Source organism: Pinus tabuliformis, chromosome J (assembly GCF_031772625.1).
Source record: "Pinus tabuliformis cultivar Carrire ecotype Pingquan chromosome J, CPIR1, whole genome shotgun sequence".
In the NCBI taxonomy this organism is placed as follows: Eukaryota; Viridiplantae; Streptophyta; class Pinopsida; order Pinales; family Pinaceae; genus Pinus; species Pinus tabuliformis.
In genome coordinates this window covers 777552978-777567119 of record NC_142295.1, presented here as the reverse complement: position 1 = coordinate 777567119, position 14142 = coordinate 777552978, and positions in this window count along the sequence as shown.

Sequence of the window (14142 nt, the reverse complement as noted above, 5' to 3'; positions counted from 1 at the left end):
AAACATAGGATTTTGCATGCCCTCATGTAAATAAGTTCTAACCTGTCAAATTATGTCTTCTCCCTCTGCTTCTACTTCTACTGCCTGAAGTAAAGCATTAATGTTCATTTGGGCTTCATACCATGTCTTCAGGATTTAATGCTGGATTTTAATTGCTTTCTTTTGCTTGTAGAGTTTGTAGGCCTTCCTACAAATTTGCATTTTATAGGCTGTGAGTTTCTTAACCTTATTTTTCAATGTTTCATTCTCAATTTGAAACTTCTTGCTTTGTATTTTGAGTGTCTCATTTTCTCTTTTCACTACTTTTTCCAAAACCTCTAATTCCATAAGCTGCTGTTGTAACTTCTCAACTTTCCTTTCCAGGTTTCTTTTCTTTTTACCTGAGACCTTCTGTTCTTGTTGCTCCTTTTCCCTATCTTTACTTTCCAATCCCTGTATGTAGTCATACTATTCTTGTTTTAGAACATCAGGCTCCTCCACTGTTTTCCCTTTCTGACCTAACTTAGTCTTTCTAGACTTTCTTGTGTAATTGGAGAAAATTTTATCTTGTTCAACCCTTTTAGCCTCCTCCCTTATCATCCTCCTTGTTCTGATACTATTGTTGGATGGAATAGAGTTACTTAGTCTGTACTCTGAAAAGTCTTCCTCTATAGCATCTACATCAATCACTATTTTTGCATGTTGTTGTCATTCCTTTGAATTATGTTGCTCTTCTTGTGAATTCTGCTGCTTTGCTTTCTCCTCATCTGTCATAAACTCATTAACCACCAAGAACTTCTTCCAAGTCACATTTATCTTTTGCAGTTCCATTTCAATCAAGATTTTTATCAAACCAAAATGGTGTAGACTCGTATCCTTGTTTTTCCTTTGTTTTTGTATGGTCTTAGACATTTTAGTCAAACTTTGTAAAAAAAAATAAGGCAAACTCATAACACAGTCCCCTCTTAGATGCATTAACAATTTGATATGATAAAGAAATGCAATGTTGTATCTTCCGTCACAGGTTATAAATTTCTGAATGACATAAATGATTTCATCCCATGGATGAATGAGCCAGCTCCTTGGTATCCCTAATTTCTAGTCAATTGTTGATACCCTTGTCCTGGATATGAAATGTGTCCATGTTTTCTCTTTGAACAGCTTGGTTTTAAAATACTTTTCTCCTTCTAGGATTATACCTATTGCTTGAGCAATTGTGTCTTCTGAGACCCTAAAAGACAAGTTTCCTACAATGGATCTCTCACCAGTAAATGAAGAGGCAAACTCCCTTGTCGTTTGCTCATTGTTTCCACTATATTTTTCTAAGAATGGCAGCCATTATTTTTCCCTAAAAATGTCTATGCAATCCTTATGGTATTTGGAAGGGTCAAATTATTGTGGCTCTGCTCGATTTGCCATGAGAGAAATTTTTTATCTCCTGTTACCCTGTGTGTAAGAAGAGTTTACATTTGTAAAAAGAATTCTACCATAGTTTGTAGAAAATTACTATATTTCCCTTATGCTATAAAAACAAATTTCACCATAGTTACGATAAGAAAACTACCTGGGCCTGAGTATTATGCGTATCTCTTGTTTAATGGAAGACGCTGGCAATAAAATCGAAATTCCCTTCAACCGGTTCTGGTGGGTCTCCCCTATGTTGTGGCCCTTTTACTCATACATTGACATTGTTATTGTCAAATCATAATGCTATACCCTTATGTAACTCAGAGAGGATTTGTTTATAACCTTCAAAATGGCAACAGATCTAATTCGCAGCGTTTTCTACAAGTCGAAACTTCTACCTATACTTCGTGATGAATACAGTACTTACTTCCTTCATTCATTATTTGTTTATCCAATGAACCCTCAATCTCTTCACGCATCATACGCTTCACTGATAATCCCTTCAATGCCTTACACAAGGATTTTTTAATGATGGCCTTCGGAGTCCTAGCAGCGGTCTTTGAATGATAAAATTGGGTATACAGACCATTATGATGCCTTCAGGTCATAAGAGCATCGGGTCATGATGATTTTGCTGTGCTAGCCATTAATCCTTTCTTATGATCATATACCCTTTATCTATCAATTATGTTTTATTTTCTAGATTTAAAAAAAAAAATTAGGTTGAAAACCATACAAATTTATAAATCCTTCGTATTCGTGACCTGTTCTATGGCTTACAAATTGATAAATCCTTTGTATTTGTGACTTGATCCCTTTCTTCAAAGTTCGGTTCTTAAGTATGCATGCTTAGTTTTGGTAGGTCTATTTGTAGTTATGACTATAGGTTGATTAGAAATGTATATATAGGATCAAAAGGTAGTCTTTAAGGATCAGACCTTCAGGAATATATACAAGGTAGAAGATAGGACTAATGTTCAGAAATAGGAAATAAGTTATAGTCAGAGGATATAGGTAGAAGAGTAGGACTGGCTCCTACAGGATATAAGAATGAACGTTATAGGATAAGACGGGTATTTAGAAACTGAAATCAATAATTATCATAAACCACCATCTAAAAATTGAAATTAATAAAAGAAATTAAAAATATTAAAATGACAATTCTTACAGCCCTCTGATATCTCTTTGTTTGGGAGCTGGCTTTTGTTGCTTGATATGTTCAGGCAGAATGTGATGGTGTCCATTTCTCTTTTAAATGTAGTCTCTTTCTTCTTAGGTGCAGTCCAATCTTCTTCTTTGCAATCTTCTTCTTGGATGTGGTCTTCTTCTTTGTTGATGAAATCTTCCTCTGAACAGATCCCATTTTGAAAATATGCTTAGAACAGGGCCCTTGCCTGACAATGATAAGAGGTCCCTTTATGAGAAATTATGTTTAACATGTCCCTTTCTGAGAATGAGAATTTGTACATAACAGGTCCCTTTCTGAGAAATTCTATATAACAGGTCCCTTTCTGAGATATGTTCTGAGTTTACAAACAAATCCTTTTGGAAAATACTGAACAACAATCATTTCTTAAGAATCCATTAGAAAATGTAAAGACAAATCTCTTCCTCTGCTGGAGATGAACTTAGGGAGACAAAAAATCATGAACAAGTTCAGACTTCTTCTCCCCAATTGATGATTTGACTTGTCCTTAAGTCATATTTCTTTCAGAATCCTTTTTATTTTACTATTTACACTAAGCTAAAAAGGAATTCTTACAAGCCAATTTCTTGGTTTTCTCATAAGAATTCATGTTTAGATTATGCCATCTCTGGTTTTCATATCTAAACATTAATTTTTTTTTAGTTTTTATTTTTAATTTTATTGTAGAAAATAGAAACTATTTAAGGCTTGGATATTACACCTTACTGTTGTACTATCTGTACCTCCTTTTTTTGTGATACTATCCTCATGAAGTCTTCTCTGCTGACAAGCTTATGGTAGATATTTAGCCTGTGTCCATTGACCAGATATGTCTGTCCTTCTTGGTCAATTGAAGTTAATTTGACTGATCCATTCTCAAAGACTTCAATGATTTCATAAGGGCCCATCCAGTGGGTTGTAAATTTAGCTTTATAATCCTTTAATTTTGAGTCAAAGAGTAATTCCCAGTCCCCAACTTGAAATTCCTTCTTCTTAACTAACTTGTCATGCCACTATCTCCTTTGCTGTTGTATCATTGTTTTCCTTTGTACTACCTCTTGTCTCATCTCGTCCAGCTGGTTCAATTGCATGAGTCTTTCTTGTTGGGCTTCAGAGAGGTCTATTCCTAAGTCTGTAGCCAATTTATATGTATGTATTTGAAATTCTACTGGCAACATGACCTCTTTGCCATACACTAGATGATAGGGTGTAAACCCTGTTGTGTTTTTCCAAGTAATTCTATATGCCCAGAGTGCTTCATTGAGCTTGTCTGCCCAATCTTTTCTGTTTGTTGCCACTTTTTTTGTCATGATACCTTATAGTGTTTTGCTTGTAGATTCCACTTGGCCATTGGCCTGCGGATGATAGGGTGTGTTCCATCTATGCTTGATTTTATACTTCTTCGTAATTTCTTAAACCAGTCTTGATGTGTATTGAGTCCCTTGGTCAATTACTATCTCTCTGGGTACTCCATATCTAACAATTATTTCCTCAAAAATGAAATTGACTACTGTTTATTCAGTTTCCCTTGCAAGTACCTTTGCTTCAGCCCATTAGTCACATAATCGGTACATACAAAAATGTACTTCTTACTTTTGGATGGTGGATTGATGGGTCCAACAAAGTCTAGAGCCCATTTTTCAAAGGGTTCTAGATGCACTTATGGCTATAGTGGCATCTCATTGGAAGTGGTTGGTCTGCCCATGCGTTGGCAGCTGTCATAACTTCTTACATACTTCTTTGAATCTTTGAAAATTGATGGCTTATAGTAGCCAAGGCTAAGAATTTTGTGTGTTGTCCTCTTTGATGCAAAATGGCCACCATAAGGTTGATCATGGCATGAGGTTAGTATATCAATTATTTCATCCTCTCTAATGCATCTTCTAATGATCATATCATAACCAGTGTAAGACAAATCGCCATTAACCCATGAATATCTTGTGCTTTGTTTAACTTATGGCTGTAGTGGCATCTCATTGGAAGTGGTTGGTCTGCCCATGCATTGGCAACTGTCACAACTTCTTACATACTTCTTTGAATCTTTGAAAATTGATGGCCTATAGTAGCCAAGGATAAGAATTTTGTGTGTTCTCCTCTTTGCTACAAAATGGCCACCATAAGGTTGATCATGGCATGAGGTTAGTATATCAATTATTTCATCCTCTCTAATGCATCTTCCAATGATCATATCATAACTAGTGTAAGACAAATCGCCATTAAGCCATGAATATCTTTCGCTTTGTTTGATCAGCCTTTTCTTCTCCTTTGAACTTAAAGATGGTGGTATCTTCCCTGTGGACAAGTAGTTAGCTAAATCAACATACCGTGGTGTTAACACTGAAATTGAAAACAAGTGTTCATCAGGAAATGAATCTTCAACTTGGACAGCTTCACCTGAATTTTGTAGTCTAGAAAAGTAATCTGCTACCTGGTTCTCTTTCCCTAGTCTATCTAGTATGGTGAGATTAAATTCCTGCAGTAAGAGTAACCATATCGTGACCCTGCCATTAGTAATAGGTTTTTTCATTAAGTATCTAATGGCGGAGTGGTCCGTGTGAACGAGGACTTCATATCCAGTTATATAATGACAAAATTTGTTTACCACATGTATAATTGCAAGAATTTCCTTTTTCGTTACTGTATAGTTGAGTTCAATAGGAGTCAAAATTTTACTGATAAAGTAAATGGCATAAGTTAAAGTATCTTCTTTTTTCCCTAATGAAGCCCCTATTTCTATTTCAGATACATCAGTTGAAATATGAAAAGGTAAAGCTTAAAATTGGAGTTGTACTTAGTTTTTCTTTGAGTTTCTCGAAAGCTTTTTGACAAGCCTCATTCCAATTGAATGTTACATCTTTTGCAAGACTTTTAAACAAAGGCAATGCTATCCTACTAAAGTTTTCAATAAATCTCCTATAATAACTTGCATAACCAAGAAAACTTCTTACATCTTTTTGATTTGTTGGAATTGGCAATTTGACAATAATTTGTAGTTTACTTCGGTCTACCTTGATTCCTCAGGAGGAATATGATGTCCTAAGACTATTCCCTCATTCATAATCATATAAAAATTTTCATTGCTTAAAGATAAGTTGGTTTCTATACATCGTTGTAAAACTTTCTCAAGATTTTTCAATGAATTGTCAAAGGAATCACCATGTACTGAAAAATCATCCATATATACCTCAACACATTCGTGGACCATGTCAGCAAAAATGGCTAATACTGCTCTTTGAAATGTTGTTGGAGCATTGCACAAGCCAAATGGTAGTACATTGTAAGCATACGTGCCCCAGGGACAGGTAAATGTTGTTTTATCTTGGTCTCCTAAGGCTATGCTAATCTGATTATAGCCACTAAAACCATCAAGAAAGGAAAATGACATTTTTCCAGCTAATGTATCCAAAACTTGGTCAATAAATGGCAGTGGAAAGTAGTCTTTAAGGGTGGCCTTATTCAATTCTCGATAGTCAACACAAACTCGCCATTTACCATTTTTCTTGGGAACTATTACTAATGGAGATACCCATTGGCTGTCAGAAATGGGGTAAATGAACTTTACTTTTAGTAACTTCTGCAATTCATCTCTTACAACCTCTTTGAGCATGGGGTTCATCCGTCTCTGTGGCTGCCTCACTGGTTGAATACTAGTGTCTATATAGATATGGTGAGTGCAAGTTTCCGGGTGAATTCCCTGCATGTTAGTGTAGTCCCAAGCGAATGCCTTTTGGTATTTGGTGAGCAAGTCAAGCAATTTCTTTTCCTGAGATGTTTCTAGAAAGGCCCCAATGTTCAATGTTTTTCCCGGGTTGATTTCTATTATCTTGCTTTGTGTGTTTGTAATGGAGTCAATTGGAAAGATTTCATCAAATATTGCTTTCAGAGAGTACATTGTACAAGTTTCCTGAAAGCTTTGTGCCAACATGTAATCTACAGTAGTGTATTGTTCATTTCTTAATTCTTCTGAAACATCAGGTTGGGAGATAAACATTTCCACTAAATCTTCATTGTTGTTCTCCTCAATATCATACATTTGATTGATGCTTAAAACAGAGTATATTTCTTCCTGATCATTGTACTTGTCATCAAGCCATAAGTTTTGTGTTACTGTTGGGGCTTGTGCTGATGGGTACAAGGTAAGTTGTTTTCTCTCCGTGCCTCTAGAAATGATCATGTTACCAGATCTACATCCAATGAATGCATCAGAAGTTGCCAACCATGGTTTGCCAAGTATGAGTGGATGTCCTCCTAAGTTTGATTTTGGCTGGAGTACTAAGAAATCAACTAGATACTCCCAAGAGTCTAGTGAAACAATTATATCTTCTAGTACCCCCTCAGGAATGACTTTAGAGCGATCTGCTAATTCCAAAACAATTGGGGTTGACTGTAAATTTGTTAGTTGCAAAGTTTTCATTGTGTCCAATGTCATGACATTTATTGTAGCTCCTAAATCAATCAAAGTGTTTGGAATTGAAATTTTGTTGATAATTGTTGTTACTCTAGGTATGCCTGTGTCAACATAGTTTTCCATGGAAATGACATTTGACATCAAGCCAGCTAAATTGCCAATGGCATATATTGTTTGTGGATCAAATCTTTTCTTTGCAGTCTTTTTGAGACAGAGATATTTAATGGCTTTGGTGTAAATCGAAATATCCTTGATTGCTTGGAGTAATGGCATTTTGACATACACATTTCTTAATTCATCAAGAACATCAAATTGTGGCAATGGTGTGGGTAATTTTGGTTGAATTAATCGTTCCAGAAATGGAGGTGGTTGTAGTGTTTTGATTTGTTGACCCTGTTCTAGATTGTTTTGTGTTGGGTCACTTTGTTTGCTACGTGGTTGGGTTTCTTCTTCATCATTTTGATTCTCTTTTTGTGACTGTGTTTGAATAGGTGGAGGTTCTTTATGGAGAGTTCGACCTGACCTTAGTTCAATGTTTTGCAGAGGCAGAGTTGGGTACAATTGTCCCTCATCTATGCTATAAGTTGGTCTATCTATTAGGTTGTTTGAGTTAGCTATGGGTTGAGCTGGTAGTTGCGTGGGTCTAGGAGGTTGGTTGGATGGTAGTTGTAGCTGAGGTGGATTTATTTGTGGAGGAACAGGTAATGTTTGTTGAGGATTCTGCTATTGATAAGCTACTGGTTGCTAATGGTATTATTGTGGATATGGATGAGAGTATTGTGACTGATAGTGTTGGGGATATGGTTGAGCAAATGGTTGTTGATATTGCTTAGGTTTTTGTTGAGTAAATTGTTGAGGAAAAGAATATCCTTTCCATCATTGTTGTGGGTATGTTTGCTGCTATTGATTAAACCAATTTTTCCAAGGAATAGGAACATTCCAAGAATTTTGAACAGGCATGTTATAATTTGCTGAATTCATATTTTGATACATACCTAGAGGTCTCGGTTTCCATGGCCTTCTAGCTCCCATGAAATACATGTTCTCCATTTCTACATTGCCTTCCAAATTGTAATTGTGCAAAATTTTCATCTTTTTGCAATCCTTAGTGTCATGATTTTCTGTACAAAACCCACAAATCTGCACATTATCTAAAGGGAATCCTTTCAAAGCATGTTTTTGTCTACACTTGGGACAGAATATAGATAATTCTTGCTCTTTTCATCTTGTCTTTTCTTTTTTTTCAAATTATCTATTTGGTTTCCCAAAGTACTTAGAAGGTCTGTTTTGAAATCTTCAAATAGATTGCCTAGTTCTACTCTAGTAATATTTCCTGTAGCAGATTTTGTGATATTTGATGTCATGGCTCTTTTCCCATTTCTTGCCCTACTCCTAGAGTACTTTTGATACAATTCAACAATCTGCTCAAAGGGTATATTAGAAATTTCCCCTTCACCCATGATATTGCGGTCATCTAGATACTCATCCCGGATGCCTTTAAGAAAGATTGTTCGAATAAGATCAATAGACATAGTTCTATGTTTTGATTTTTGTAGATTATATGAGAATCTTTCCAAGTATTCCTCTAAGGTCTCGTCTTCTTGTTGATTCATTCTAAAGATGTCATCTTTAGAATCTTTTGATCGACAGTAAGGTTGATACTTTTTCAAAAAGAATTTTCTCATGTCATCCCAATTAGTGACTAAATGTTCACCTAATCCCATGAACCACCTAAGTGCTGCTGCTTTTAAGGTAGCAGGAAAAATTCGAACTCTATGTGCATCATTGGTATATCCATAGGTTCGGCATACTATGTCAAATTCAAATAAAATGAGTTCGGGTCTTCGAATGCCATACCATAAAAGTTTGGTAATACATATGGAGGTATGTTTTTCATTTTAATTTCCTTATCCATTTGCTCTCCTCTATCTTGAAATGGAAATTTAAATGTGGATTCTTTTATTTTTGGTGGATTTTGATTTCCTCCAAACAGAGTATCATTTTGTTGTTTTTCTTCATTCTCCCTTCTTCTTCTCCTTTCTTCCATTTGTCTCTCATACTCTCTTAGTTGTTCAGGTGTAGGTCCTATGGATCCTCCATCTTCAGCCATTGTAATTTGTGATTTGTCTAAGGTTTCTATCTCTTCTTCTTGTTTTAGTTCTTGAGGGAAAATTTGTTCATAGATAGGCTATTGGATTTTTTTACTACTCTCTCTTAATTTCTCTACTGTTCAAGTCTCAGGTATATATATTTTCTTTGCTTCATGAGCTAGTAGGATTTGTCTTTCAATGAGAGTGAGTCTTTGGCCTAATCTTTGTTTTTCCTCAAGTTTTTCCACAATAAATTTTCCTGTTGGTGTTGTGTACTCAATCTTTCTTAATGGTTCTGCTCCTAATGGTGGATTAGTTTTTGGTTGGGGGAATTTTGTGAATCTTCATTTCTCATCCCTAAACCTAGAAATAAATAAACAGGACTGAAATTTAAATTTAAATCTATGTTTTTGTTGTTTTGTTGATTTTAAGTTTTTTTTTAGTCTTTCTAGTTGCACCTCCCCAGAAACGGTTCCAAAATGTTTGGTCTTTACTTACTAAGGTAAGTTAAGCTCTTAATTCCTTTATCAACCCAGGAAAGTACACTTAGAGGTGCTTACCTAAAGTATATAGATCTAGAAGGATCTAAGGTTCTAATGACAACCTAGTGAATGAAATTAACAGTGCTCTCTTACAAGAGGTCCTTCATTGTCTTTTCAATCACTCAAGCATCAATCTAGATAAAACAAATTTTATGAAATTCTGATTGCCTAAGTATAAAAAACAGACTATTAATGACTCGTTAAAATCCTAACATTCCCTTACAAGAATATTGTTCAATAGAACTTTTTCCAATCATAACAATCCAAAATAATTTCAATAACAAATTAAATCAAACAGTGAATAAGATGAGTAATGTTGCAAACCAATAATAGTTGAATATTTTTACAAGAATAACCTATCAAACTGAAAATTGAGTTTAACAACTACAATCTGAATCACTTGAAAATAAAACCAGAAATATCTTCAAAGTCAAAGACAATAGGCAAATATGGAAACTGTATGGTAGCAAGCATATATATCAATTTCAAGATCAAAATTGGTTGAATCCTTTTACAAGGTTCTTTTCACAACGAATGCAAGCTCTTTTCAATTGATAACTCTAGTAACATAACCTTTACTTCTGCACATAAAATAACTTCTAATTTTCGAATTCAAATATGCAACTAGTAAGGAAACTTGAAAACAAAGTGTACCAGCGTAGTGATGAGGGCCCTTCAACACTTCACAAGCACACTATAAAATGATTCAGAAGAGTGTAACTACTGGATCTTGAGACATAAACTTGATGATGAAGTCTTTAATAAATCCCGGAATCAAAAATGCACAAACTATACTTTCATATGTTCACAATCTAGCTCCAAAACATAGTCTTCTTCCATAGGTTATTTATCATGAATCCTATAACAAAAGAAGCTATTCCTTCTCCATATTATCCTAACAGAATTCTATTAATTACATCCAAGAAGGTTGAAATTGAATCAATTCCTTCATTTATGCAAAAATTCTCAAAATAGAAATTATTCTCTTCACAAAATCTGGAAAACTTGTTGAAGTGGCTGGGTTTGACCAGCGTTGACCAGACACTTGTTTTCTTCAAAACTGAAAGTGGATAGGTGATCCACCATCCGTGTACATTTTACTTCATGCCCACAATCTTCAAATTCGCTCACCTGCTATGCAACATGTCAAACAATGGAGCATTTACAGGAAGTCACAACTTCTTGTAATTTTCTGAAAAATGTCATTTTTAACATAATAATTTCAAACTAAAAATAATGATAATGACATCATATCATTTAGTTTCTAAGGATTATAGTTGGATTATGAAGGTTAACTGGTAAAAAATGATAGTCAAAAGAGGATTTTAAGTGGAATGGATAGTCATAATTTGATACCAACACTATCAATGGCAGAAAAAGGGAAAGTTGTCATGATCGACACAGATGAGGAAGAAGAAGATTTGCAGGCCCTGACCATCACAGCAGAAGAAGACGAAGATATGGAGGAGTGTATTGAACCTACACACTCTACAACGAAACTGCCTGCATATGTCCCTCCGTGGAAAGGGAAGACCAAAGTGCCAAAGGACCTTGATGAAACCAAGAGTTCACTCCAAACCCTGCTCCTCCCAAACGGCATAGTGTTTGAAGGCATGCACCTGGGCCGCGTGCCAACCATGAAGTTTGAATATTGGGACCTCGCTGACCTCGAGAAGTTCCCTCACCTAGAGACCAGGAACCTCATGAAGCAAAACACTGAGGGGGTGGTGACAACGTTAGAGCCGCGGAAGTGGCTGCACAGTGTGGAAAAGGCCGGGTTGTTGCACTTACTATGGGTACCGCATTTCCATTGTACGCCCATCACCATTTTCATCATCAGGTAGCTGCTTTGCCTGCTGCATGATGGGTATCTATGACTGAAGGAGCCTGTCCCCATTACGGCAGACCTAATCCACCACATTTCTCAGCTCCCCTACAAAGGAAAGGACCTCGCAACCATAGCCGAAGGAAAGGGCAGTGATTTGGCCCTTGCAGAAGCCATGAAGATGAAATACAAGTTGGAGAAGAAAAAGAGGGGCTATGCCATCTCTAGCATAAAGGACAAAGGGGTACGTGTAGAAACCCAAATCCTGGCCAACAAAGTTATGAGGAAGTGTCACGCCGATGAGGTCCCACCGCCGGCGGTCGCACTGGCCTAGTAGTGTGCAGAGGGGGTCCAGTTCAACTAGTATGAATTCCTCTGCGAGGAATTTTTGAATAACTGTCATGAAGCCTAGGAGCAGGATAAAACTTCCACTACATGTGGTTGTTGTTATCCATAATGCTTGTAGTGGGGGAACTGCCAGAGGATAGTCAATTCCCCAACATTGACAGAGAATTACTGGAGGCCGCGAAGTATGCTTCGCTCTGGGCCACAAAGGATGTGAAATGGATACGTGACACCAAAATCTTTTGGGTGCTCATGGAGATGAACATCCGGATGTGGATCAATCAGAGGCTGCACCTGTCGCCCACGGTGTACAACAGTCTGCAGAGTTTTGCAGACTTTAAAGCTAATATGCACAACATTTTTATCAGGGTGTGTAAGGATCCAGTGAAGCAGTGGACGAAGCTACCTTTTGTAGCCACTGACGATGCTATTTTTACTGTCTTGGAGACATGGCCTCCAGAATGGCGCACCCCAGATCTGGCAGAACTTGAGAAGGCAGCAGTGCAGAAGAAGAAGGATGATGCCAAGATGCACGTCACACAATTGTCCGAGAAAAGATAGAACGGAACAGCAACAGCTAAGGAAAGGGCAGCACGGGAAGCGACATAGAAAGCCATCGAACAAGAAAAGGCTACTGAAGAAGCAGTAGCAGCACAGGCGGCAGAAGAAGAAACAGTGAATGCAGATGAGGACCAAGAAATGTCCTCACAAGGGCAGGAGGCAGAGGAAGCAGAAACAGCAGAAGGGAGCGCAGACCCAGGGACTGCATCCACACAGCTGAAGCACCCACACACGGCAGAGAGAGCAGGACCAAGGAAGAAGGTCAAGGCCTTGATGTTGGCCATTGAACCAATCACCTTAACCGAAGGTGACCTCCATTACATCGGGAAGATGGTTCAAAATGTCACTAATGAGGCCCTTCAGGATTTTATGCAGGAGCAACAGATTGTGTTGGGGGCCCTCAGGGTGCAACTATAAAAGTTACAGGTGGGACCCCCACAGGTGGGTACCCTTTCGACCCACCTTGCAGTAGGATCGTCGGTAGCAAAGTAGATGCTGCACGCACGGATGGAAAGCACAATAGTGTTACTAGAAGTGGCCCTAGTAGCAGCGAATGAGACCGACAGATTTTCGGTTAACATGATCAAAGACTTTGGCCTTAATTTGGCTACCCTTCCGCAAGAGACACTATATCTGCTATAGGATGGAATAACGGTAGAGCTACGTGCTAGGGAGAGCCGCACGATCCAAGTTCTCAATGAACAAAAGATAAACATGGAACAGCTCAGTCTGTAGCACGACAAATTGGTGTCGCAGAACCAACAGTTGGTGCAGGTGGTAGACGACGCTTGCCGATGCGTCCTTGCTGGCGATCCCAGTAGATCTACCAGTAGAGGTGTGGATCCACAGGTTGGCAATCGGAGTCTATGAGACTAAAGAAGAAATGACCAAGGTTCAGCTGAAGCTACCGTTAAAGGCGCAACCTTCCACTCCCCCAGAGGTCTAAGAATAGTGCGCTAGCGTTATCACAATGGGATTGGATGAAATTGGAGGTGCAGTGTAAGACTGTACCACTTTGTTGGAGCAAGCACTTGAGGTCCTCACAACTCTGCAAGACGACCCCAACATCCAGTGCATGGAGACAGAGGCGCGAGAACTCCAACAGCAATACAACAGTGTCAGAGGAACTGCGCAGATAGTCATCCTCACTCAGTAGCTTGTAAGGATGTAGCAAGCTAAGGCACTGAAGGAGTAGGTGGACGCAGCGTGACATAAGGAGGAAGTTCTCAAAGCACGCATCTAGCCATGGATCGATGAGGCTTTCACTATCATGGCAAACATCGAAGGAAATCTCACACACATACAGGGGATGCACACGTTAATGCAAAGAAGCGCCCCAGACACGGAGGTCTCAAAACAGAGGATGCGACAGATTCAACAAGCACTAGCTTAGTGCGCTGCCGACATCAGCACAGTTCAAGGACAGTTGGAGGAACTCTATGCCAAGATCATCGCATCGACAAAGTGACTCAAGGGTGAGTCACAATGTTTGTGTTGGGGGCTTGTTGGGCATGGAATCCCCCCGAGGCATGTTTTTGGGCTCAAAGCCCATGTTTTGACCGAATGATGTTGTAAAGCCCCGCGAATTGTGGGCGCAGAAGTATGTTAGAGTCATAGGGTTGTCTACCCTAGTCTTGTAATGTAATGTCGACCTATCCATGGTCCGCAGACCATGGGAATGTATAAATAGAGCAAAGCTCTAAGTGTAAAAGATAACGAAGTAGAGGATAGTGAAGAAGAAAAGAGCAAGAGTCTAAGTGTCTAAGTGTGTCTTTGGGTTGTAGAGTAGGAAAAGGCTC